The sequence below is a fragment of the Bombus vosnesenskii genome, unplaced genomic scaffold (assembly GCF_011952255.1).
Source record: "Bombus vosnesenskii isolate JDL3184/JDL3185 unplaced genomic scaffold, Bvos_JDL3184-5_v1.1 scf7180000013299, whole genome shotgun sequence".
In the NCBI taxonomy this organism is placed as follows: domain Eukaryota; kingdom Metazoa; phylum Arthropoda; class Insecta; order Hymenoptera; family Apidae; genus Bombus; species Bombus vosnesenskii.
In genome coordinates this window covers 1,119,013-1,129,593 of record NW_022882949.1, presented here as the reverse complement: position 1 = coordinate 1,129,593, position 10,581 = coordinate 1,119,013, and the positions used below count along the sequence as shown (strand labels likewise).

Here is a 10,581-nt window from a genome sequence, read left to right as displayed (position 1 = left end):
AATTTACTTTTCTGTAGTTGCGTAGTTTGTGTTAATTAAAAGAAATGTTTTATCATGTAAAAATAAATTTTTTTCGTTTCCTTTACTATTTAAGAATCTAACCTGTTGATTTGTCGGACGACACGGTGAACGTTATCCGACAACGGAACAACGACACGATGAGAACACGCTTGAATCCGATTAAATACGTCCCCCGCGTAAAACCAATCGACCATTAACCCTGTCGATCTCATTTTATACGCTGTCATGAACCCAGGGCGACGCGACGCGACGATAGGACAACAAACAAGTGGATCAGCTGTCGCTTATTATGTATTCCTGCAGCTCATCAGGATCGACCGATTTCGAGACCAAAATGATTTATTATTGTTCATGGCCGATCTATTCACAGCCTCGCGAATCTTTAGTCACAACGGAACGAGGGCGGCGCCACGATCACTTATATGTATTTCGGGGATATCTCGCGGTCGTAATAACCGTAAGGCAAACTTCAATCTCTTCCAAGGACTCGCAATGATAAATCTGCGTGTTGGATATTCCGAAAATTCCCTACCAAAAAAATAATCTACGCGTAAAAATATAACGAAGAGAAGTCATCTCGATCCAAAATGTGGTTAGCTCTTCGAACGAATCGATCGAACATTATGGTTAATCGATATGGATAAACAATAAATCAATCCAGAAAGTCTGCATTCAAAAGCCTCATCTCCACTGAAGTAACGTCGAGTAATTTTTTGTTACAGTTCTGCTGTTCTTTTGAAAAAGTCACCGTGTGTTGCTTCAGTGTGGATAAAATAATTCTGTAAGTTACTGTTTGTTGAAAATATTGTGGAATATATAGCAACTAAAGGCGACAAGAAATTCCTTGATGTTGCTTTAGTGGAAACGAGGTTTACAAATCATATAAAGCAAAATAAGAAAAGGTTCAATGCATATGTAAAGTATAGAACTTGAATAGGAAAAAAGTCCTCTCGGCGATAGTGTTGTTTTATTTACGACGTTCAGGCAAATTAATTACTGATAAGCGATCGGAATAAAAACAGTTGAGCGCTGTCAGCAATGAGGTCAATTAATTACGACGCCCAAGAGGAAAAATTTAAATGAACACAGACCTGACGTCGTGTCTCGTTGTCCCTGTTTCTTCTTTCTTTTTCTCATCTTCCTTCTGATCAATAGTAAACACTAGATTTTGTCGCCGTCGCGCTAAATAGCTACACGAGTCACGGCTTTCATCACCATGTAAGCCGACAACCTAACCAAAACATACGACCAGGCACCGAACAATTTTTACATGTTTACGAGGTTATGTACACTTCTCGCGTAACCCCACATACTTTCGGTTAACGATTTTTTCGTATCTCGTTTGATCACGCGGGTATCAAATAATAACAGTGAAAACGTAAACAACGACGCAATTTAGTCCACCGTAATTGTATTGCGATCATGGTAACACCGTCAAACAACATTACCATAAACATCGATGGGAAAGCAGCGCGTGCGCCGACGTTCGTTGTCCTTGTCCCCTTCCGTACGACTTAATTAAAGGACTCGAATATGCGTAACTGGCGTCTCCGTGTGTCGCAATGATAACCTTTCGTTCGAAAATCGATGGCTAATAATGTTCGTTTATCGTTCTCAAACCGAGAATAAACGATCTCGGAGCTACGTAAAGTCGTGCGTCATAACATCAACCATAACCTCGTTCTTAGACGCGGCTCGAAGATTTTGGCGCACACTGGACCGGACATTACCATATAGGCTTCCCAGGGGGCGTCGCTGCGGAATCTGTGTCATGTCGCGTAAACATACTACAATAATAATACACTATAAATACGCTGCACTCACTAAGAGAGAGAGAGAGAGAGAGAGAGAGGAACAAAAAGCGAAATACTCACCGTGGGATAGAGAAAAAGAACATGCATGCAGGCGCCGGCGCCGCCGGACGAGTACATTACACGCGCCAAGGAAGTATTATCCATCCCACGTATCCGACGTACTAGTATCTTCCCTCTTTTTCCTACTCGTTTCCCAACTAATCTTGCCACCTTCGTTCCTCTTCCTACGTTTTCCACTCTCCCGCTTCATTTGATTCTTTCAAACACACATTCCCCGTCTCTCTCACGCTATAGCTCTCTACTATCGTCATTGTGCTTTTTTTTCTTTCTTTCTCTTCCAACAACTCTTGTCTTCCTTCCTTGTTTCGCTAGCCAATCTCACCGTATCCTCCTAGTGTTTTTTTCATTTGTTGTTTGTTCGTCTTTCTCTCTTTCTCATTCGCTAGTGAATATTTATTTGTCTTACTTCCTCTTGCTCCAGGGGCGACTTACTCTCACGTTCCTCACCAAACTAACCGGATCATGGGCGCCGTCCGTTGTAACTGGCTCGGTTGAACGACCAACCGGCTCAATCTCATCTTTCTGTTTCCCCGCCCTTCTTATTTGTCCCGCAACACAGGGCGACGCTCGTTAGACGTGAAATCGATCTTAATTTTACGTGGAGTCGTGAACGGCCGGCGCGAAACCGAGCCCTGCATCGCGTCGTGGCATGTCCACTTGTCACGGGTGTCTCGGCGTCGTTCGATTTAGAGATATAGTGTTAAGGCTCGTTTTTAAGAGGAGCTCAACGCGACGGGATGAAAAAGGAGACGCGATATTTATGACAGCCGCGACTCTTTTCCTTTTCTTTGCATCCATCGTCTCCCCTCCTACAACTTTCTTGCGGGGAGATCGCGTTACGTATAAATCATCGACGGAAGTAAGATATAGTGGCCGTTCGTTAAAATTTCGTTTTTGATAAACTAGTTTCCGGACAGGTCTGCCTTCACGAATTGTGAGTTTCCTTTATTCCGTTAGTTTTCTTTAACTTTTTGCAGGATTAGTGTCTAAACTCGGCAGAGAAATCTATCGTTGTAATAGATCACTCGAGAAGGGGAGAGAAAAGAAATTTCGAAGATATTTATAAGTATGTACACGTATAGTGTGTGTTTGAGAAATGAGCAGGTATGGCACATAGTGGGGGTGTTCAAGAGCAACTATCTGATTTCGATCAAACTATAATTATTGCTTTATTCAACTATATATTTTCCTGTTGTATACAATAAAATTGATATATTACAATTAACAATATTTTTTACATAATACGATAATCCCAAAATATTTCAATGATACGAACCTTTTTCTTTCTAATCTAACCTTGGGGTCTATCATTATGTGGTCATACATGTATATCATTGATATTACCATTAATCATACTCGAGGCAGCAAATTCTACTAGTAATTTCTATTGCGAACTACAACTACCTGTTTAGCTTATTGCGTCTCATGCTAGGCTCGCGTTTTTTCAGCCGAGCTGTCACCTCGTGTCTAGAATTTATCAAACTAATCCGATAAAACGATAGAAATCGAGAGCAACCAGGGCAAATTAGAACGCTGTCTCGGGCGTGCAGACATTAACTAATCTTAAGGCACTCTTTTACTAATTCATATACACATAATACGAGGTTTCTTAAAATATATTTTTATTTTTATTTTTATTTTATTTATATTTTATTTTTTCATGATAAAATCGCATTTCTCTATAGTCATAACCATCACATTGTTAGTAACGCAAGTATGAAACAAATATAGCAGCGAAAGGAAAAGAAAGCTCACAGTCCATCACACACATCAGGCAGTCATAAGTCATAATTGACCAGCTTTCACCAACGTTCCATTCGAACAATTAATTAATCATACCTCTATATGTTTTCACATCACGATTGAAAACTTGTAATTGCTCATAACATGATTAGAGTAGAGAGTGTAGAGAGTAGAGTATGGAATCAGAATTCCTTGTCTACACATCTATTTATGTATAGCCCATAAGAGAGTGTAACTTTTTAAGATGAAACATAAAAATTAATGTCGCGTGGTGAGAAGAACTTAGAAGTCGATGGCGATTACATAAATAAATAACATAAAAGTTATAAAAAAGAAGTAGAACAGTAATTTCTTCTAAAACATATTCTATTATATTATTCTTATAGTACAAGAACCACATGAACATTATGGGACCAGCTAATTCAATGTATCATCTAATGGTCGTAGGAATAATGTTAACATTTTAATTGAAATTAAAAAGTAGCAAGCTAGTTTCTAATAAAAGAGCATCTAACTATCTTTCGAAATATTATAATCAGGCATTATGAAAGAGAACTTCAGTCATGCGAAAGAAGTATATAAGAAAACATTAAATTAAAAACTTTCTTGCTCTTCTGACGTCAGACACTGTCAACGACTTCTCCACTATGCCTCCACTACATAAACATGAAATACACGTATGTAAATAAAGCGTTTTTAATACATATGCATAATCGTTCTATGTACACACCCTGCGATCTCCAGCTCTACGTATACAAGGCAGAAATATTCGCCCTTCTGCATCCGCAAATATACGTTCGCGTGGATCTATTAGTTCACGGCTCTGGCCGCGCATATGCATTCGCGTATTCGCGTATGCTTCGTGTGATTTTCGCACGCGGTCTGTCGTACAGTAACGCTAGAACACTTTGAACTCCTAGTTCCGTCGCAGATCTTCTCAGAATTAGATCGATATATCCTTCGGACATAAACGATCGAACGATGTTCAAACGAATTCTACAGGGAGACTTAACCTAAAATCACTGAACGATCGATGGTTTCCGCGGAAAGTAAACTATGAAGAAAATTAATGGGGGTAGTTGGTATCACTGATAACAAAGTACAGTTATAGTTAATTCTAAGAATGTAAACCTGTCAATATTTTTATCTAATATCTACAATTACATTGTAATAAATGGAGAATTGCTTTAGAAAGTTCTTAAATATAAAAAGTGGATTCTTTGATAAAAAATATTTTTGTTTGGTTGTTAATTAATAAATAATAAACACAAAAAATAATGCAAGTTTACAATAAAGTTTGCTAAGTCTATCTAGGTGGCGCCACGTACAAGCCCACGCGTATGCAATGATCTTTCGATACCGATTTACTCGAAAACGAAGCTTTCTATAAAATAGTACTACTCTACATCTTCGACTTATTTTTTTATATAGTATAACCTCTCACTTCTCCATGATTCCCTCTAACACGTACAAATAAGGAAATGTAAATAAACTCTCTAAAAGAGCAATCCTTTAGCGATTAATCTAATAAGTAGCGAAATAAAATTGACGATCGCAAATTCATTTCAGATGCAATTGCATCACCGAATTTCCACGTGAACTTATAAATAGAACATGCGTATAGTGACCCGTTTTAAAAGGAACTGGCCAACAACGAAACGGACGTAAGTTACGAGTTCGCGAAACGTCGTCTAAAATCGTCGTTATTGCAGTTGACTGTACGCACACGAGGTATTATTCGTCCCACACAAGCCCGGTCGTTACCGCGCCAATCCTTCCTCGCTGTTTTTGAGCCCGGATACGTTTCAGCTCTTGCTTGTGCACGTGTTTATGTAAATGTTCCCGCGTACACATCGAGTGACTTATACCTATAAGCGCATCGAAACGTTATTCACATTGCACGAACATTAAGCCCGTCGACGCTACGAAAAGTCGGAAGTTTTTGTGAACGAAAGTTATCCCTCGAAGGATCCAGTAGGGGCTCTTTGTGAGAGAGCAGGGCGCACGTGCGAGATCGATGGTTCGTAACTCTACCAACACGTACTAAAGGAATGTTGGAAGACCGCCGAGTTCGTCGTAAAGTACACAATCGAAATTGACTGGCAATATTTCAGGGACCGTCGACAAGGATTTCGCGAAGCTTCCTCCCCAAGTACTTTATCCAGTGTTTCATCTGCCTTCCAGATTCTTGTTACGGGACTAGGGACTACCGATACTCTTTCAGATTCCTCAATGAAATGCGGGATGTTTCGAGAAAACATACTTGATCGATGAGTTATTAACTATAAACTGGAATAAGAATGCTTATATATGTGTAATACAAATATGATAGTAAATTCCTCTAACTACATATATATTTTTTAAAAGCTAGAAGTTGTTAGATAGTGTAAAAAAATGAGGTTAGGTCATACCAACATGAAATTGATCGTTGCTTGATTGTAATGAACAAAAATATTTAGAATAATTCCATTATGATGCAAATGGACTTAATTTTAAAGAAGCAATCTCAATAATCGTCATCCAATAATACAAACGCACTTTCTAGAGACGATCACAGCACAACAGTAGAATTTATTCCCTCATCCAAATTCAGCACGTCCGAATAGATAGCCCATATCAGTAAATTTGGGTGAGCAACGTGAATTACGGGACTGTAAAATGAATTTAAGCGTAGTACGTGTGGCAAGCACATGTCGATAAATCACTACGCCTAAGTTCGATCGTGACGCGCGCGAAATTGATACCGAACTCGTAAACCTATTTCTGCTTTTTGCGCTTTTCCGTTTTTTCCATGAAAATACTTCGCTCGTAAACCGCGCGATTATAAATAGTTTACTATTTCAATGGCAACAATTAACGATCGACCAAAGTACGATGGAAAGAGCGATTTTCATCGAACGATCAACGCCGTGAAAATGTCAAAGGCAACATGCAGCAGAGAAATATTTATTTCTCTGACGATCACCTCATTAATCGGATTTGCATGAGTGGTAATCAGGCGTCAATTAATAGCTGAATTATGCGGCATTCCTGCACGCCGTTAGAATTTACCTATATTATACACCGATCTCGCGTTATCCACCACCGATACAAGCCTTATAGTCTTTATGTAGCACGCCACCCACACGCGTGGTCATTATCGGCGCGCGAACGCGACGCGATCCAACATTTTACGGTGCATACACGTCGACAGATGGGAATGTTGGCGCCATTCTCGCGGCATTATGCCTGCACACGTACAGTGGCTCAGGAAAGTATTCCAACAGTTATAGAATCTTTTTATACATATATAATGTACTATACAAAATATCGTGAAATTTGTTTAGGACTAACGTGACTATGAATCTCATGATTATATTGGTCAAGTCTGAACCGAATCTGAAAATGAATACATATAAAAGTTACAAAATACTTACGAGCATACACGAACGAAAGTTAACAAAGTATTTGAACAGTTAATTATTGATTGATTGACTAGTAAATCATAATACTTAGTAAGAACATTTGTAGCATATTTCTTTTTTACAAATTGAAATAGAATTTTACAAGATAAGTTAGTCGATATTTTTGTTCATTACTGTACATTCCTACATACCATGGCTGATAATGGCGAAGTAAAATTTCTAAAATCTTGTCTGCAATTTGACAACCATACGTAATCGCAATCTCCATTACGATCTCGTCGTGAAAGTCGATGGTGCATTAGATATCATTGTATTTTTTCTTAAAAGGGACGGGTTCTAGTAGAAAGTAAACATTCTGTATGAAATTTTGGCGTCATTATAATAAACTTTGAGAAAATATTCAGAAGTATGAAGTTTGCAATGGACAATTATTACTTTACATTTGGTACCAATATCTGTAATAAAATACTTTTTAAAATACTTAAGATCATATATTCAATTAATCAATTCTAATAAAAATATTTTTTTACCGAAGTAATGTATTATTTATCATAAAGATTTTATTCTACAAAATTATTCGATGAAAGGTTCATTTGACAAACTCCCACCAAGTACAAAACTCGAAAAACCATCCCCTTTGGAATCTCGCCTGGCGGCGCAACAACAATCTAGCCACGACTTGGAATAATATTTTGCCAATGTCCGAGAAAATTGATAACCTGGTGCCTCATCGAAGGAAAAACACAGACAGCCGTGTAAACTCAAACAGTTTATCGTACGGTGGATAGAGGGCCCGTGAGTTTTCAGGAGCCACATTTTTGGCAACGTCATGAAAGCGAGGAGAAGATGGCGCGTTGATCGTGAATGCGTCTCAACCGCGCGCCACAAGGAAAAAGTCTTGCCAAGCATATCTTGACAATGAAATGCATTACGCTCGAAGTTTTTATGCTCAAAGGTCGACTAAATTTCAACACGATCTAAATATAAGACGCCATCAACAACAACGATCGCACGCGCCGATAGACTTTTACATTCGATGCTAGTAAATCTGGTTTTCATCGTTTCCCCTTAGACTCAATACACACGAGCAATTCAACACCGCAGCATTTGAAGATTATAGGAGAAAAACATGATAAGTATAAGTATAGAAGTAAGAATTTTTACATACTTGAAAATCGAAACAACCTCTGAGGATCAAAGATCTTTCAAAAGTAGTTAATACTAGAAGGAATGAAGAAACAGTTCAGCTCCAAAACCAAATATGCATATTGACAATTTTGATAATATGGGATTTCCCTATAAAAAATTGTAAATGTGATTTATCATATTCTTTCCCCGTAGTCTGTATATACTGAGACGTTTCGTGCTATACTCTCTTTAAATTTCATGTTAAAATATTTGAGAATTGTTTCGCGGTAATACCACAAAGTGTCAAGCGACGCGCGCCGTAGCTCACGTTTCTATTAACACCTATGGCATGATGTTTTATCATGCTCTACACAAACCTATGAGTAACGTGGAAAAAACGTTTAGTTATTTAAAATTAGCATATACCCGATGGAATCTCAATTTCTGCTCGTAAAGAAAAATTTACTGAAGAAAGAGAAATTGATTAAAAAGATTCATATCCTGTCCTACATCTCTGATGCATTACGCGTACGTACACGTGATAACCTCGAAGTTGTAACGATAGCGTTGAACGTACGTACATAGTGAACAATTACCATTTACCGAAGGATTTTCGCTTACCTTGCTGTCCGTAATCGACGAACTTTTCACTTGCTATTTGTTATTCGGCGATCAACGATATATGTGGTGATTGTTGATATACGTGAAGAAGTGAGTGCGCGCGCGCGCGCGCGCGATCCGAAAGGCCGCGATGACGAGTTACGAACGCTTGGTTATTGCCGACGAGAAGCCTGGCGCCGTCTGCGAGTCGTATGTATCACAAACAGCTTCGTCTGACATTCAATACTCGTGATCGTTACTCTGCAGGTTGTTAATAATTCTAAAAATATAAAGGAACACCGGCTTCACGCTATTTCACAAATCATATCTACGTCTACATTCCAAGCGTAGTGCACGGTTACCATAAACGTAAAAGATAGGAAGTTACATACATAATAGATACTAAGATCAGTGACCCCAATTTGATCGATAACGCCATCTTTTTTTCCTAATCGTAGTTTCTGATCAAATAAAAACCAAAAGGCATACTGGAATGATTGTCGCCACATATCGATTTAAGTGTGGTATTGGTTGATCATGATGTTGATGATGAATTTTATAGTATAATTTTCTTTCATTTTTACTCGTAGGATATGCTGGCATCGTCGGAAAAGGTAGAGACATCCTGTATGTTAATTAATCACCATTTACTTTTAAAACGAAGTTAAAGAATAGTATTATATTATACTTTTATCGTGTAAAAATAATCTATATAGGATTTTTAAGCTTTGTTTTCTTTCAGTATCTTTGTATGAAATTTGAATAAATTTTCCTGCAGAAGATCTACTTTCCACTAACTTTCACCTTGTATCGCTGATATATCGTTTCATAAAAATATTCAATTGCCATTGTAGATCGTGAATTCTAACCAATATGGATATACATTCGATTACACGTATTTCCTGTTTATTCTGAACATATCATCTATCTAAAGATCATTCCTTGAGTATATCGATATCACTTACATATATTATCTGTTCTTAAAACGTATCAATGGAAGGCGAAAAACTGATTCAATAAATTCGTATAAACGTTGTAATTGTAAGTGAGATGCTTTATTATCATATGAGTTTCAACTAAGAAACTTGATATATAAGTAAAAATAAGTGAATTTCGAACTTTAAAATGATTCATGAAAATTGAATTTTCCTTCAAGGTTGAAATGGTTTTATTTTCGTTTATTTACCAAACAAAGACTTAATGAAACCGGATTCACTCACACTCGTGCACATAATGTACATTTGAAGCTAAAAATGACAATGCACCGTATTGAGTACTTACTCATACACCGAAGATTACGCGCGCGAGAATGTCATGACACTAAGGTCATGCATATAGGAGCGATGTCATGAATGCAACTTATAAGTATTTAACCCATTTATCGTTGTTACGATGATAACACACATATATATTTATATATATAATACGTAAGTTTTTTAAATATTGGTTTTTAATTAATCTGGTCGGTAACTAAAATAACGTATCGTGATAGAATGTCAAGCAAATTAATACACGCTAAAATAAGTAAAAAAACAAAGAAACATTCATCTGTTTACAGTGCTATAGAGTTCTATGCATACATTTATAATTAATGAATTAAACACAAAATACGCAGCGGTCTAGTGTATAATTTCTTCTACGGTTGTTTGTGTTTTTTTTCAATTACATTATTTCTGTATTAATGAAGATGAATGAACGTACTGAAAAAAACAATGATTTATGATGAAAGCATATCTTATTGCATAATGAGTCGATCGTCTGTATCGGTAAAAAATCGGTATGATACATTTTAAATATTACGTCCTTTATTT

At 37.3% G+C, this 10,581-nt stretch overlaps 1 protein-coding gene across 5 annotated transcripts in view; it reads right to left on the bottom strand.

Moving 5' to 3' along the window:
• LOC117233891 (dorsal-ventral patterning protein Sog) overlaps positions 1-9,131 on the bottom strand; it is a 97,511-nt gene extending 88,380 nt beyond the window's left edge. The window contains exons 1-2 of one of the 5 annotated variants that reach the window (XM_033494569.1): positions 1,896-2,394; positions 1,113-1,808 (exon numbers count right to left, since the gene is read on the bottom strand). The gene's annotated coding sequence lies outside the window, so the exon portion shown is untranslated. Of the gene's footprint in view, positions 1-1,112; positions 1,809-1,895; positions 2,395-4,368; positions 4,814-8,791 lie in introns of those variants that run through there. The other 4 variants (XM_033494570.1, XM_033494571.1, XM_033494574.1 and 1 more) reach the window with 4 other exon arrangements.
• Positions 9,132-10,581: the final 1,450 nt, after the last annotated feature.